Consider the following 16025-nt stretch of genomic DNA (forward strand, 5'->3'; position numbering starts at 1 on the left):
GCTGCTAGACACCCTATACACTAATAAGGGATAACTGGGCCTGGTGCAAGGTGCAAGGTGCAAGTACCCCTTGGTACTCACTACAAGCCAGTCCAGCCTCCTACTTTGGTTGTGCAGCGGTGGGATAAGTGCTTTGAGACTACTTACCACTCTTGTCATTGTACTTTTCATAAGAGAAAAATATACAAAACAAGGTCAGTGTGTGTACACAGTGCTAAAAAGTTTTGCATTTCCTCTTTTCACTCTTTTCTAAAGTGCTGAAAAGTACTTCTAAACTTTCAAAAAGTTCTAAAAAGTTTTAAAAGTTTTTTTTCTCTGTCTTTCTAAAAGCTCTGACAAACTTTTTATCTTTTACTATCACTTTAACTCTCTCTAAAAATGTCTGGCACAGGCCAAAATGTTGATCTGTCCAAACTTGCATATGACCACCTTAGCTGGAAAGGAGCAAGGAGTCTCTGTATAGAGAGAGGTTTGAGTGTAGGGAAGAATCCTTCCTTGGAACTGTTACTCAACATGCTTAGAGAACAGGATAAGGCTAAAAGTGCCCCATCTGTAGAAAAAGCAGCTAATGGTTCCCAATCTGATCCAGGGACTCCCCCAGGAAAAGATTCAGGAAAGAAACTCCCTAGCCTGCCCATTACTAGACAGTCTAGCATAGTTGGTAATGATGGAGAGCCACACCATACAAATAGTGTTGTCTCACATCATAGCAAAAGCATTTATTCTCACCACAGTGGTACTGATGTTTCTGTTAGCCAAGCTGTTAGGGTGCCCTCTGTAAGGGACAGGTCTCCTTCTGTCCATTCTCACCATACTTCTGTTTCAAGACATGTCCCTCCCACCCACCCTGATAACAGATTGTTAGAAAGGGAGCTCAATAGATTGAGAGTGGAACAAACCAGACTGAAGCTCAAGAAGCAACAGCTGGATTTGGATAGACAGACTTTAGAAGTAGAGAAGGAGAGACAGAAGCTGGGTTTAGAAACCCAGGGTGGCAGCAGCAGTATTCCCCATAGTCATCCTGCCAAAGAGCATGATTCCAGGAATCTGCACAAGATAGTTCCCCCTTATAAGGAGGGGGATGACATTAACAAGTGGTTTGCTGCACTTGAGAGGGCCTTTGTTGTACAGGATGTCCCTCAAAGGCAGTGGGCTGGTATCCTATGGCTATCATTTAGTGGAAAAGGTAGGGATAGGCTCCTTACTGTCAAAGAAAATGAAGCTAATGATTACAAAGTTCTTAAGAATGCACTCCTGGATGGTTATGGCTTAACCACTGAACAATACAGGATAAAGTTCAGAGAGACCAAAAAGGAGTCTTCACAAGACTGGGTTGATTTCATTGACCATTCAGTGAAGGCCTTGGAGGGGTGGTTACATGGCAGTAAAGTTACTGATTATGACAGCCTGTATAACTTGATCCTGAGAGAGCATATTCTTAATAATTGTGTGTCTGATTTGTTGCACCAGTACTTGGTGGACTCTGATCTGACCTCTCCCCAAGAATTGGGAAAGAAGGCAGACAAATGGGTCAGAACAAGGGTGAACAGAAAAGTTCATACAGGGGGTGACAAAGATGGCAACAAGAAGAAGGATGGTAAGTCTTCTGACAAGGGTGGGGACAAATCTAAAAATGAGTCTTCATCAGGCCCACAAAAACACTCTGGTGGGGGTGGTGGGCCCAAATCCTCTTCTAATCAAAACAAGGAAAAGAAACCATGGTGCTATTTATGTAAAATAAAAGGCCATTGGACAACAGATCCCAGTTGTCCAAAGAAAAGCACCAAGCCTCCTACCACTACAACCCCTACTGCTACACCTAGTGTCCCTACTAAAAGCAGTGGTGGTGGGAGCAAACCTACTAATAGCCAATCCAAGGGAGTAGCTGGGCTCACTATTGGTAACTTAGTTGGGGTTGGCCTTATTAGGGAGGCCACAGAGGCTGTGTTAGTCTCTGAGGGGGCTCTTGATTTAGCCACCTTAGTTGCTTGTCCCCTTAATATGGATAAGTACAAGCAGCTACCCCTAATAAATGGTGTTGAGGTTCAGGCCTACAGGGACACTGGTGCCAGTGTGACTATGGTCATAGAGAAACTGGTCCACCCTGAACAACACCTACTTGGTCACCAGTACCAAGTAACCGATGCTCACAACAACACACTTAGCCACCCCATGGCTGTTGTTAATCTCAACTGGGGGGGGTTACTGGTCCAAAGAAAGTTGTGGTAGCCACAGATTTACCTGTAGACTGTCTACTAGGAAATGATTTGGAGACATCAGCTTGGTCAGAAGTGGAGTTGGAGGCCCATGCAGCAATGCTGGGCATCCCAGGGCATATTTTTGCTTTGACAAGGGCTCAGGCCAAAAAGCAAAAAGGACAGGGAAGCTTGGATCCTGGAACAATGGACCAAGTGCTCCCTAAAGCTAGGGCTAGTAGAAGCAAACCACTTCCTACTATCCCTCCCTCTACAGTGGATTCAACTTCTGAGGAAGAAGAATTCCCTCCCTGTGCAGAACCTACACCAGTGGAGCTGGAAGCAGACACTGCTGAGCTTTTGGGTGAAGGGGGGCCTGCCAGAGAGGAGCTGAGTGTGGCACAGGAAACCTGTCCCACATTAGAGGGTCTAAGACAGAAAGCTGTCAAACAGGCTAATGGGGATGTCAGTGACTCTCACAGAGTTTACTGGGAGGACAACCTCTTGTACACTGAGCATAGGGATCCTAAACCTGGAGCTGCCAGGAGATTAGTGATTCCTCAGGAATACAGAAAGATCCTCCTAACTCTAGCCCACGACATTCCCCTAGCTGGGCATCTAGGACAAATGAAAACTTGGGACAGGCTTGTCCCCTTGTTTCATTGGCCTAGGATGTCTGAGGACACAAAATAATTTTGTAAGTCCTGTGAAACCTGTCAAGCCAGTGGCAAGACAGGTGGCACCCCAAAGGCACCCCTTATTCCACTGCCTGTGGTTGGGGTTCCCTTTGAAAGGGTAGGGGTTGACATAGTTGGCCCCCTTGACCCTCCTACTGCTTCAGGCAATAGATTCATCTTGGTGGTAGTGGACCATGCCACAAGATATCCTGAAGCTATTCCTTTAAGGACCACTACAGCACCTGCAGTGGCAAAGGCCCTCCTGGGAATATTTTCCAGGGTGGGCTTCCCAAAGGAAGTAGTATCAGACAGGGGAAGCAATTTCATGTCTGCATACTTAAAGGCCATGTGGAAGGAGTGTGGTGTAACTTACAAGTTCACAACACCCTATCATCCACAAACAAATGGACTGGTGGAGAGATTTTATAAAACTCTCAAAGGCATGATTATGGGTCTCCCTGAAAAACTCCGCAGGAGATGGGATATCCTTCTACCATGCCTCATTCTTGCCTACAGGGAGGTACCCCAGAAAGGAGTGGGCTTCAGCCCCTTTGAACTTCTTTTTGGACACCCTGTTAGGGGTCCACTCACACTTGTAAAGGAGGGTTGGGAACAACCTTTAAAAGCTCCTAAGCAGGATATTGTGGATTATGTACTTGGCCTCAGATCAAGGATGGCTGAGTACATGAAAAAGGCCAGCAAAAACCTTCAGGCCAGCCAAGAGCTCCAGAAGCAATGGCATGATCAGAAGGCTGTTTTGGTTCAGTACCAACCAGGGCAGAAAGTGTGGGTCTTAGAGCCTGTGGCCCCAAGAGCACTCCAAGATAAATGGAGTGGGCCCCACACAATTGTTGAGAAAAAGGGTGAAGTAACCTATTTAGTTGACTTAGGCACTGCAAGGAGTCCCCTTAGGGTACTCCATGTAAACCGCCTGAAACCCTACTATGACAGGGCTGATCTCACCCTGCTCATGGCAACTGATGAGGGACAGGAAGAAGACAGTGATCCTCTACCTGATCTCTTCTCTTCCACAGAACAAGATGCTCTTGTGGAAGGTGTAGTTTTGGCTGATTGTCTTACTGCTGAGCAGAAAGACCATTGCATAAATCTCCTGGGTCAGTTTTCTGAACTCTTCTCTACTGTGCCAGGCACCACTTCTTGGTGTGAGCACACTATAGATACTGGAAACAGTTTACCTGTCAAAAGTAAGATCTATAGGCAGCCTGACCATGTCAGGGACTGCATAAAGCAAGAAGTGCAGAAAATGTTAGAACTAGGAGTGGTTGAGCACTCTGAAAGTATATGGGCTTCTCCTGTGGTACTTGTACCAAAACCCCATTCCAAAGATGGAAAGAAGGAAATACGGTTTTGTGTAGACTATAGAGGTCTCAACCTGGTAACCAAAACTGATGCTCACCCTATACCCAGGGCAGATGAGCTCATAGATACACTGGCATCTGCCAAGTATCTAAGCACTTTTGATTTGACTGCAGGGTATTGGCAGATCAAATTGTCAGAAGATGCTAAACCTAAAACTGCATTTTCAACCATTGGAGGCCATTACCAGTTTACTGTAATGCCTTTTGGTTTGAAAAATGCACCTGCCACTTTTCAAAGGTTGGTGAACACAGTCCTGCAAGGGCTGGAGGCTTTCAGTGCAGCATATTTGGACGATATAGCTGTCTTTAGCTCCAGCTGGGATGATCACCTGGTCCACCTATGGAAAGTTTTGGAGGCCCTGCAAAAGGCAGGCCTCACTATCAATGCTTCAAAGTGCCAGATAGGGCAGGGGAAGGTGGTTTATCTGGGACACCTTGTTGGTGGGGAACAGATTGCACCACTTCAGGGGAAAATCCAAACAATTATTGATTGGGTTCCCCCTACTACTCAGACTCAGGTGAGAGCCTTCCTAGGCCTCACTGGGTATTACAGGAGGTTCATTAAGAACTATGGCTCCATTGCAGCCCCTCTTAATGACCTCACATCCAAGAAAATGCCTAAAAAGGTATTATGGACAGCAAACTGTCAGAAAGCTTTTGAGGAGCTGAAGCAGGCAATGTGCTCTGCACCTGTCCTGAAAAGCCCTTGTTACTCTAAAAAATTCTATGTCCAGACTGATGCATCTGAATTAGGAGTAGGGGCAGTCCTATCACAACTTAATTCTGAGGGCCAGGATCAACCTGTTGCTTTTATTAGTAGGAGGTTGACCCCTAGAGAAAAGCGTTGGTCTGCCATTGAGAGGGAGGCCTTTGCTGTGGTCTGGGCACTGAAGAAGTTGAGGCCATACCTGTTTGGCACTCACTTCATTGTTCAGACAGACCACAAACCTCTACTTTGGCTAAAACAAATGAAAGGTGAAAATCCTAAATTGTTGAGGTGGTCCATATCCCTACAGGGAATGGACTATACAGTGGAACATAGACCTGGGAGTAGCCACTCCAATGCAGATGGACTCTCCAGATATTTCCACTTAGACAAAGAAGACTCATCAGGTCATGGCTAGTCTTATTGTCCTTCGTTTGGGGGGGGGGGGTTGTGTAGGAAAGTACCATCTTGCCTGGCATGTTACCCCCATTTTTCACTGTATATATGTTGTTTTAGTTGTATGTGTCACTGGGACCCTGTTCACCAGGGCCCCAGTGCTCATAAGTGTGCCTGAATGTGTTACCTGTGTAGTGACTAACTGTCTCACTGAGGCTCTGCTAATCAGAACCTCAGTGGTTATGCTCTCTCATTTCTTTCAAATTGTCACTAACAGGCTAGTGACCAATTTTACCAATTTACATTGGCTTACTGGAACACCCTTATAATTACCTAGTATATGGTACTGAGGTACCCAGGGTATTGGGGTTCCAGGAGATCCCTATGGGCTGCAGCATTTCTTTTGCCACCCATAGGGAGCTCTGACAATTCTTACACAGGCCTGCCACTGCAGCCTGAGTGAAATAACGTCCACGTTATTTCACAGCCATTTTACACTGCACTTAAGTAACTTATAAGTCACCTATATGTCTAACCTTTACCTGGTAAAGGTTAGGTGCAAAGTTACTTAGTGTGAGGGCACCCTGGCACTAGCCAAGGTGCCCCCACATTGTTCAGGGCCAATTCCCCGGACTTTGTGAGTGCGGGGACACCATTACACGCGTGCACTACATATAGGTCACTACCTATATGTAGCTTCACAATGGTAACTCCGAATATGGCCATGTAACATGTCTATGATCATGGAATTGCCCCCTCTATACCATCCTGGCATAGTTGGCACAATCCCATGATCCCAGTGGTCTGTAGCACAGACCCTGGTACTGCCAAAATGCCCTTCCTGGGGTTTCACTGCAGCTGCTGCTGCTGTCAACCCCTCAGACAGGCATCTGCCCTCCTGGGGTCCAGCCAGGCCTGGCCCAGGATGGCAGAACAAAGGACTTCCTCTGAGAGAGGGTGTTACACCCTCTCCCTTTGGAAAATGGTGTGAAGGCAGGGGAGGAGTAGCCTCCCCCAGCCTCTGGAAATGCTTTCTTGGGCACAGATGTGCCCAATTCTGCATAAGCCAGTCTACACCGGTTCAGGGGACCCCTTAGCCCTGCTCTGGCGCGAAACTGGACAAAGGAAAGGGGAGTGACCACTCCCCTAACCTGCACCTCCCCTGGGAGGTGTCCAGAGCTCCTCCAGTGTGCTCCAGACCTCTGCCATCTAGGAAACAGAGGTGCTGCTGGCACACTGGACTGCTCTGAGTGGCCAGTGCCACCAGGTGACGTCAGAGACTCCTTCTGATAGGCTCCTTCAGGTGTTAGTAGCCTATCCTCTCTCCTAAGTAGCCAAACCCTCTTTTCTGGCTATTTAGGGTCTCTGTCTCTGGGGAAACTTTAGATAACGAATGCAAGAGCTCATCCGAGTTCCTCTGCATCTCTCTCTTCACCTTCTGCCAAGGAATCGACTGCTGACCGCGCTGGAAGCCTGCAAACCTGCAACATAGTAGCAAAGACGACTACTGCAACTCTGTAACGCTGATCCTGCCGCCTTCTCGACTGTTTTCCTGGTGGTGCATGCTGTGGGGGTAGTCTGCCTCCTCTCTGCACTAGAAGCTCCGAAGAAATCTCCTGTGGGTCGACGGAATCTTCCCCCTGCAACCGCAGGCACCAAAAAGCTGCATTACCGGTCCCTTGGGTCTCCTCTCAGCACGACGAGCGAGGTCCCTTGAATACAGCAACTCTGTCCAAGTGACCCCCACAGTCCAGTGACTCTTCAGTCCAAGTTTGGTGGAGGTAAGTCCTTGCCTCACCTCGCTAGACTGCATTGCTGGGAACCGCGACTTTTGCAGCTACTCCGGCCCCTGTGCACTTCCGGCGGAAATCCCTTGTGCACAGCCAAGCCTGGGTCCACGGCACTCTAACCTGCATTGCACGACTTTCTAAGTTGGTCTCCGGCGACGTGGGACTCCTTTGTGCGACTTCGGGTGAGCACCGTTTCACGCATCCTCGTAGTGCCTGTTTCTGGCACTTCTCCGGGTGCTACCTGCTGATAAGAGGGCTCCTTGTCTTGCTCAATGTTCCCTCTACCTCCTGGTCCAATTTGCGACCTCCTGGTCCCTCCTGGGCCACAGCAGCATCCAAAAATGCTAACCACATGATTTGCAGCTAGCAAGGCTTGTTGGCGTTCTTTCGGCGGGAAAACACCTTTGCACGACTCTACAAGGCGAGCTGGATCCGTCCTCTAAAGGGGAAGTCTCTAGCCCTTTGTGTTCTTGCAGAAACTGCAGCTTCTTCTGTCCAGTAGAAGCTTCTTTGCACCCGCAGCTGGCATTTCCTGGGCATCTGCCCATCTCCGACTTGCTTGTGACTTTTGGACTTGGTCCCCTTGTTCCACAGGTACCCCAGATTGGAAATCCAGTGTTGTTGCATTGTTGGTTTGTGTCTTTCCTGCATTATTCCTCTAACACAACTTCTTTGTCCTTAGGGGAACTTTAGTGCACTTTGCACTCACTTTTCAGGGTCCTGGGAGGGTTATTTTTCTAACTCTCACTATTTTCTAATAGTCCCAGCGACCCTCTACAAGGTCACATAGGTTTGGGGTCCATTCGTGGTTCGCATTCCACTTTTGGAGTATATGGTTTGTGTTGCCCCTATCCCTATGTTTCCCCATTGCATCCTATTGTAACTATACATTGTTTGCACTGTTTTCTAAGACTATACTGCATATTTTTGGTATTGTGTACATATATCTTGTGTATATTTCCTATCCTCTCACTGAGGGTACACTCTAAGATACTTTGGCATATTGTCATAAAAATAAAGTACCTTTATTTTTAGTATAACTGTGTATTGTGTTTTCTTATGATATTGTGCAAGTGACACTTGTGGTACTGTAGTAGCTTCACACGTCTCCTAGTTCAGCCTAAGCTGCTCTGCTAAGCTACCATTATCTATCAGCCTAAGCTGCTAGACACCCTATACACTAATAAGGGATAACTGGGCCTGGTGCAAGGTGCAAGTACCCCTTGGTACTCACTACAAGCCAGTCCAGCCTCCTACTTTGGTTGTGCAGCGGTGGGATAAGTGCTTTGAGACTACTTACCACTCTTGTCATTGTACTTTTCATAAGAGAAAAATATACAAAACAAGGTCAGTGTGTGTACACAGTGCTAAAAAGTTTTGCATTTCCTCTTTTCACTCTTTTCTAAAGTGCTGAAAAGTACTTCTAAACTTTCAAAAAGTTCTAAAAAGTTTTAAAAGTTTTTTTTCTCTGTCTTTCTAAAAGCTCTGACAAACTTTTTATCTTTTACTATCACTTTAACTCTCTCTAAAAATGTCTGGCACAGGCCAAAATGTTGATCTGTCCAAACTTGCATATGACCACCTTAGCTGGAAAGGAGCAAGGAGTCTCTGTATAGAGAGAGGTTTGAGTGTAGGGAAGAATCCTTCCTTGGAACTGTTACTCAACATGCTTAGAGAACAGGATAAGGCTAAAAGTGCCCCATCTGTAGAAAAAGCAGCTAATGGTTCCCAATCTGATCCAGGGACTCCCCCAGGAAAAGATTCAGGAAAGAAACTCCCTAGCCTGCCCATTACTAGACAGTCTAGCATAGTTGGTAATGATGGAGAGCCACACCATACAAATAGTGTTGTCTCACATCATAGCAAAAGCATTTATTCTCACCACAGTGGTACTGATGTTTCTGTTAGCCAAGCTGTTAGGGTGCCCTCTGTAAGGGACAGGTCTCCTTCTGTCCATTCTCACCATACTTCTGTTTCAAGACATGTCCCTCCCACCCACCCTGATAACAGATTGTTAGAAAGGGAGCTCAATAGATTGAGAGTGGAACAAACCAGACTGAAGCTCAAGAAGCAACAGCTGGATTTGGATAGACAGACTTTAGAAGTAGAGAAGGAGAGACAGAAGCTGGGTTTAGAAACCCAGGGTGGCAGCAGCAGTATTCCCCATAGTCATCCTGCCAAAGAGCATGATTCCAGGAATCTGCACAAGATAGTTCCCCCTTATAAGGAGGGGGATGACATTAACAAGTGGTTTGCTGCACTTGAGAGGGCCTTTGTTGTACAGGATGTCCCTCAAAGGCAGTGGGCTGGTATCCTATGGCTATCATTTAGTGGAAAAGGTAGGGATAGGCTCCTTACTGTCAAAGAAAATGAAGCTAATGATTACAAAGTTCTTAAGAATGCACTCCTGGATGGTTATGGCTTAACCACTGAACAATACAGGATAAAGTTCAGAGAGACCAAAAAGGAGTCTTCACAAGACTGGGTTGATTTCATTGACCATTCAGTGAAGGCCTTGGAGGGGTGGTTACATGGCAGTAAAGTTACTGATTATGACAGCCTGTATAACTTGATCCTGAGAGAGCATATTCTTAATAATTGTGTGTCTGATTTGTTGCACCAGTACTTGGTGGACTCTGATCTGACCTCTCCCCAAGAATTGGGAAAGAAGGCAGACAAATGGGTCAGAACAAGGGTGAACAGAAAAGTTCATACAGGGGGTGACAAAGATGGCAACAAGAAGAAGGATGGTAAGTCTTCTGACAAGGGTGGGGACAAATCTAAAAATGAGTCTTCATCAGGCCCACAAAAACACTCTGGTGGGGGTGGTGGGCCCAAATCCTCTTCTAATCAAAACAAGGAAAAGAAACCATGGTGCTATTTATGTAAAATAAAAGGCCATTGGACAACAGATCCCAGTTGTCCAAAGAAAAGCACCAAGCCTCCTACCACTACAACCCCTACTGCTACACCTAGTGTCCCTACTAAAAGCAGTGGTGGTGGGAGCAAACCTACTAATAGCCAATCCAAGGGAGTAGCTGGGCTCACTATTGGTAACTTAGTTGGGGTTGGCCTTATTAGGGAGGCCACAGAGGCTGTGTTAGTCTCTGAGGGGGCTCTTGATTTAGCCACCTTAGTTGCTTGTCCCCTTAATATGGATAAGTACAAGCAGCTACCCCTAATAAATGGTGTTGAGGTTCAGGCCTACAGGGACACTGGTGCCAGTGTGACTATGGTCATAGAGAAACTGGTCCACCCTGAACAACACCTACTTGGTCACCAGTACCAAGTAACCGATGCTCACAACAACACACTTAGCCACCCCATGGCTGTTGTTAATCTCAACTGGGGGGGGTTACTGGTCCAAAGAAAGTTGTGGTAGCCACAGATTTACCTGTAGACTGTCTACTAGGAAATGATTTGGAGACATCAGCTTGGTCAGAAGTGGAGTTGGAGGCCCATGCAGCAATGCTGGGCATCCCAGGGCATATTTTTGCTTTGACAAGGGCTCAGGCCAAAAAGCAAAAAGGACAGGGAAGCTTGGATCCTGGAACAATGGACCAAGTGCTCCCTAAAGCTAGGGCTAGTAGAAGCAAACCACTTCCTACTATCCCTCCCTCTACAGTGGATTCAACTTCTGAGGAAGAAGAATTCCCTCCCTGTGCAGAACCTACACCAGTGGAGCTGGAAGCAGACACTGCTGAGCTTTTGGGTGAAGGGGGGCCTGCCAGAGAGGAGCTGAGTGTGGCACAGGAAACCTGTCCCACATTAGAGGGTCTAAGACAGAAAGCTGTCAAACAGGCTAATGGGGATGTCAGTGACTCTCACAGAGTTTACTGGGAGGACAACCTCTTGTACACTGAGCATAGGGATCCTAAACCTGGAGCTGCCAGGAGATTAGTGATTCCTCAGGAATACAGAAAGATCCTCCTAACTCTAGCCCACGACATTCCCCTAGCTGGGCATCTAGGACAAATGAAAACTTGGGACAGGCTTGTCCCCTTGTTTCATTGGCCTAGGATGTCTGAGGACACAAAATAATTTTGTAAGTCCTGTGAAACCTGTCAAGCCAGTGGCAAGACAGGTGGCACCCCAAAGGCACCCCTTATTCCACTGCCTGTGGTTGGGGTTCCCTTTGAAAGGGTAGGGGTTGACATAGTTGGCCCCCTTGACCCTCCTACTGCTTCAGGCAATAGATTCATCTTGGTGGTAGTGGACCATGCCACAAGATATCCTGAAGCTATTCCTTTAAGGACCACTACAGCACCTGCAGTGGCAAAGGCCCTCCTGGGAATATTTTCCAGGGTGGGCTTCCCAAAGGAAGTAGTATCAGACAGGGGAAGCAATTTCATGTCTGCATACTTAAAGGCCATGTGGAAGGAGTGTGGTGTAACTTACAAGTTCACAACACCCTATCATCCACAAACAAATGGACTGGTGGAGAGATTTTATAAAACTCTCAAAGGCATGATTATGGGTCTCCCTGAAAAACTCCGCAGGAGATGGGATATCCTTCTACCATGCCTCATTCTTGCCTACAGGGAGGTACCCCAGAAAGGAGTGGGCTTCAGCCCCTTTGAACTTCTTTTTGGACACCCTGTTAGGGGTCCACTCACACTTGTAAAGGAGGGTTGGGAACAACCTTTAAAAGCTCCTAAGCAGGATATTGTGGATTATGTACTTGGCCTCAGATCAAGGATGGCTGAGTACATGAAAAAGGCCAGCAAAAACCTTCAGGCCAGCCAAGAGCTCCAGAAGCAATGGCATGATCAGAAGGCTGTTTTGGTTCAGTACCAACCAGGGCAGAAAGTGTGGGTCTTAGAGCCTGTGGCCCCAAGAGCACTCCAAGATAAATGGAGTGGGCCCCACACAATTGTTGAGAAAAAGGGTGAAGTCACCTATTTAGTTGACTTAGGCACTGCAAGGAGTCCCCTTAGGGTACTCCATGTAAACCGCCTGAAACCCTACTATGACAGGGCTGATCTCACCCTGCTCATGGCAACTGATGAGGGACAGGAAGAAGACAGTGATCCTCTACCTGATCTCTTCTCTTCCACAGAACAAGATGCTCTTGTGGAAGGTGTAGTTTTGGCTGATTGTCTTACTGCTGAGCAGAAAGACCATTGCATAAATCTCCTGGGTCAGTTTTCTGAACTCTTCTCTACTGTGCCAGGCACCACTTCTTGGTGTGAGCACACTATAGATACTGGAAACAGTTTACCTGTCAAAAGTAAGATCTATAGGCAGCCTGACCATGTCAGGGACTGCATAAAGCAAGAAGTGCAGAAAATGTTAGAACTAGGAGTGGTTGAGCACTCTGAAAGTATATGGGCTTCTCCTGTGGTACTTGTACCAAAACCCCATTCCAAAGATGGAAAGAAGGAAATACGGTTTTGTGTAGACTATAGAGGTCTCAACCTGGTAACCAAAACTGATGCTCACCCTATACCCAGGGCAGATGAGCTCATAGATACACTGGCATCTGCCAAGTATCTAAGCACTTTTGATTTGACTGCAGGGTATTGGCAGATCAAATTGTCAGAAGATGCTAAACCTAAAACTGCATTTTCAACCATTGGAGGCCATTACCAGTTTACTGTAATGCCTTTTGGTTTGAAAAATGCACCTGCCACTTTTCAAAGGTTGGTGAACACAGTCCTGCAAGGGCTGGAGGCTTTCAGTGCAGCATATTTGGACGATATAGCTGTCTTTAGCTCCAGCTGGGATGATCACCTGGTCCACCTATGGAAAGTTTTGGAGGCCCTGCAAAAGGCAGGCCTCACTATCAAGGCTTCAAAGTGCCAGATAGGGCAGGGGAAGGTGGTTTATCTGGGACACCTTGTTGGTGGGGAACAGATTGCACCACTTCAGGGGAAAATCCAAACAATTATTGATTGGGTTCCCCCTTCTACTCAGACTCAGGTGAGAGCCTTCCTAGGCCTCACTGGGTATTACAGGAGGTTCATTAAGAACTATGGCTCCATTGCAGCCCCTCTTAATGACCTCACATCCAAGAAAATGCCTAAAAAGGTATTATGGACAGCAAACTGTCAGAAAGCTTTTGAGGAGCTGAAGCAGGCAATGTGCTCTGCACCTGTCCTGAAAAGCCCTTGTTACTCTAAAAAATTCTATGTCCAGACTGATGCATCTGAATTAGGAGTAGGGGCAGTCCTATCACAACTTAATTCTGAGGGCCAGGATCAACCTGTTGCTTTTATTAGTAGGAGGTTGACCCCTAGAGAAAAGTGTTGGTCTGCCATTGAGAGGGAGGCCTTTGCTGTGGTCTGGGCACTGAAGAAGTTGAGGCCATACCTGTTTGGCACTCACTTCATTGTTCAGACAGACCACAAACCTCTACTTTGGCTAAAACAAATGAAAGGTGAAAATCCTAAATTGTTGAGGTGGTCCATATCCCTACAGGGAATGGACTATACAGTGGAACATAGACCTGGGAGTAGCCACTCCAATGCAGATGGACTCTCCAGATATTTCCACTTAGACAAAGAAGACTCATCAGGTCATGGCTAGTCTTATTGTCCTACGTTTGGGGGGGGGGGGTTTGTGTAGGAAAATACCATCTTGCCTGGCATGTTACCCCCATTTTTCACTGTATATATGTTGTTTTAGTTGTATGTGTCACTGGGACCCTGTTCACCAGGGCCCCAGTGCTCATAAGTGTGCCTGAATGTGTTACCTGTGTAGTGACTAACTGTCTCACTGAGGCTCTGCTAATCAGAACCTCAGTGGTTATGCTCTCTCATTTCTTTCAAATTGTCACTAACAGGCTAGTGACCAATTTTACCAATTTACATTGGCTTACTGGAACACCCTTATAATTACCTAGTATATGGTACTGAGGTACCCAGGGTATTGGGGTTCCAGGAGATCCCTATGGGCTGCAGCATTTCTTTTGCCACCCATAGGGAGCTCTGACAATTCTTACACAGGCCTGCCACTGCAGCCTGAGTGAAATAACGTCCACGTTATTTCACAGCCATTTTACACTGCACTTAAGTAACTTATAAGTCACCTATATGTCTAACCTTTACCTGGTAAAGGTTAGGTGCAAAGTTACTTAGTGTGAGGGCACCCTGGCACTAGCCAAGGTGCCCCCACATTGTTCAGGGCCAATTCCCCGGACTTTGTGAGTGCGGGGACACCATTACACGCGTGCACTACATATAGGTCACTACCTATATGTAGCTTCACAATGGTAACTCCGAATATGGCCATGTAACATGTCTATGATCATGGAATTGCCCCCTCTATACCATCCTGGCATAGTTGGCACAATCCCATGATCCCAGTGGTCTGTAGCACAGACCCTGGTACTGCCAAAATGCCCTTCCTGGGGTTTCACTGCAGCTGCTGCTGCTGTCAACCCCTCAGACAGGCATCTGCCCTCCTGGGGTCCAGCCAGGCCTGGCCCAGGATGGCAGAACAAAGGACTTCCTCTGAGAGAGGGTGTTACACCCTCTCCCTTTGGAAAATGGTGTGAAGGCAGGGGAGGAGTAGCCTCCCCCAGCCTCTGGAAATGCTTTCTTGGGCACAGATGTGCCCAATTCTGCATAAGCCAGTCTACACCGGTTCAGGGGACCCCTTAGCCCTGCTCTGGCGCGAAACTGGACAAAGGAAAGGGGAGTGACCACTCCCCTAACCTGCACCTCCCCTGGGAGGTGTCCAGAGCTCCTCCAGTGTGCTCCAGACCTCTGCCATCTAGGAAACAGAGGTGCTGCTGGCACACTGGACTGCTCTGAGTGGCCAGTGCCACCAGGTGACGTCAGAGACTCCTTCTGATAGGCTCCTTCAGGTGTTAGTAGCCTATCCTCTCTCCTAAGTAGCCAAACCCTCTTTTCTGGCTATTTAGGGTCTCTGTCTCTGGGGAAACTTTAGATAACGAATGCAAGAGCTCATCCGAGTTCCTCTGCATCTCTCTCTTCACCTTCTGCCAAGGAATCGACTGCTGACCGCGCTGGAAGCCTGCAAACCTGCAACATAGTAGCAAAGACGACTACTGCAACTCTGTAACGCTGATCCTGCCGCCTTCTCGACTGTTTTCCTGGTGGTGCATGCTGTGGGGGTAGTCTGCCTCCTCTCTGCACTAGAAGCTCCGAAGAAATCTCCTGTGGGTCGACAGAATCTTCCCCCTGCAACCGCAGGCACCAAAAAGCTGCATTACCGGTCCCTTGGGTCTCCTCTCAGCACGACGAGCGAGGTCCCTCGAATACAGCAACTCTGTCCAAGTGACCCCCACAGTCCAGTGACTCTTCAGTCCAAGTTTGGTGGAGGTAAGTCCTTGCCTCACCTCGCTAGACTGCATTGCTGGGAACCGCGACTTTTGCAGCTACTCCGGCCCCTGTGCACTTCCGGCGGAAATCCCTTGTGCACAGCCAAGCCTGGGTCCACGCACTCTAACCTGCATTGCACGACTTTCTAAGTTGGTCTCCGGCGACGTGGGACTCCTTTGTGCGACTTCGGGTGAGCACCATTTCACGCATCCTTGTAGTGCCTGTTTCTGGCACTTCTCCGGGTGCTACCTGCTGCTAAGAGGGCTCCTTTTCTTGCTCGATGTCCCCTCTACCTCCTGGTCCAATTTGCGACCTCCTGGTCCCTCCTGGGCCACAGCAGCATCCAAAAACGCTAACCACATGATTTGCAGCTAGCAAGGCTTGTTGGCGTTCTTTCGGCGGGAAAACACCTTTGCACGACTCTACAAGGCGAGATGGATACGTCCTCTAAAGGGGACGTCTCTAGCCCTTTGTGTTCTTGCAGAAACCGCAGCTTCTTCTGTCCAGTAGAAGCTTCTTTGCACCCGCAGCTGGCATTTCCTGGGCATCTGCCCATCTCCGACTTGCTTGTGACTTTTGGACTTGGTCCCCTTG

This window comes from Pleurodeles waltl, chromosome 2_1 (assembly GCF_031143425.1).
Source record: "Pleurodeles waltl isolate 20211129_DDA chromosome 2_1, aPleWal1.hap1.20221129, whole genome shotgun sequence".
Taxonomy (NCBI): Eukaryota; Metazoa; Chordata; class Amphibia; order Caudata; family Salamandridae; genus Pleurodeles; species Pleurodeles waltl.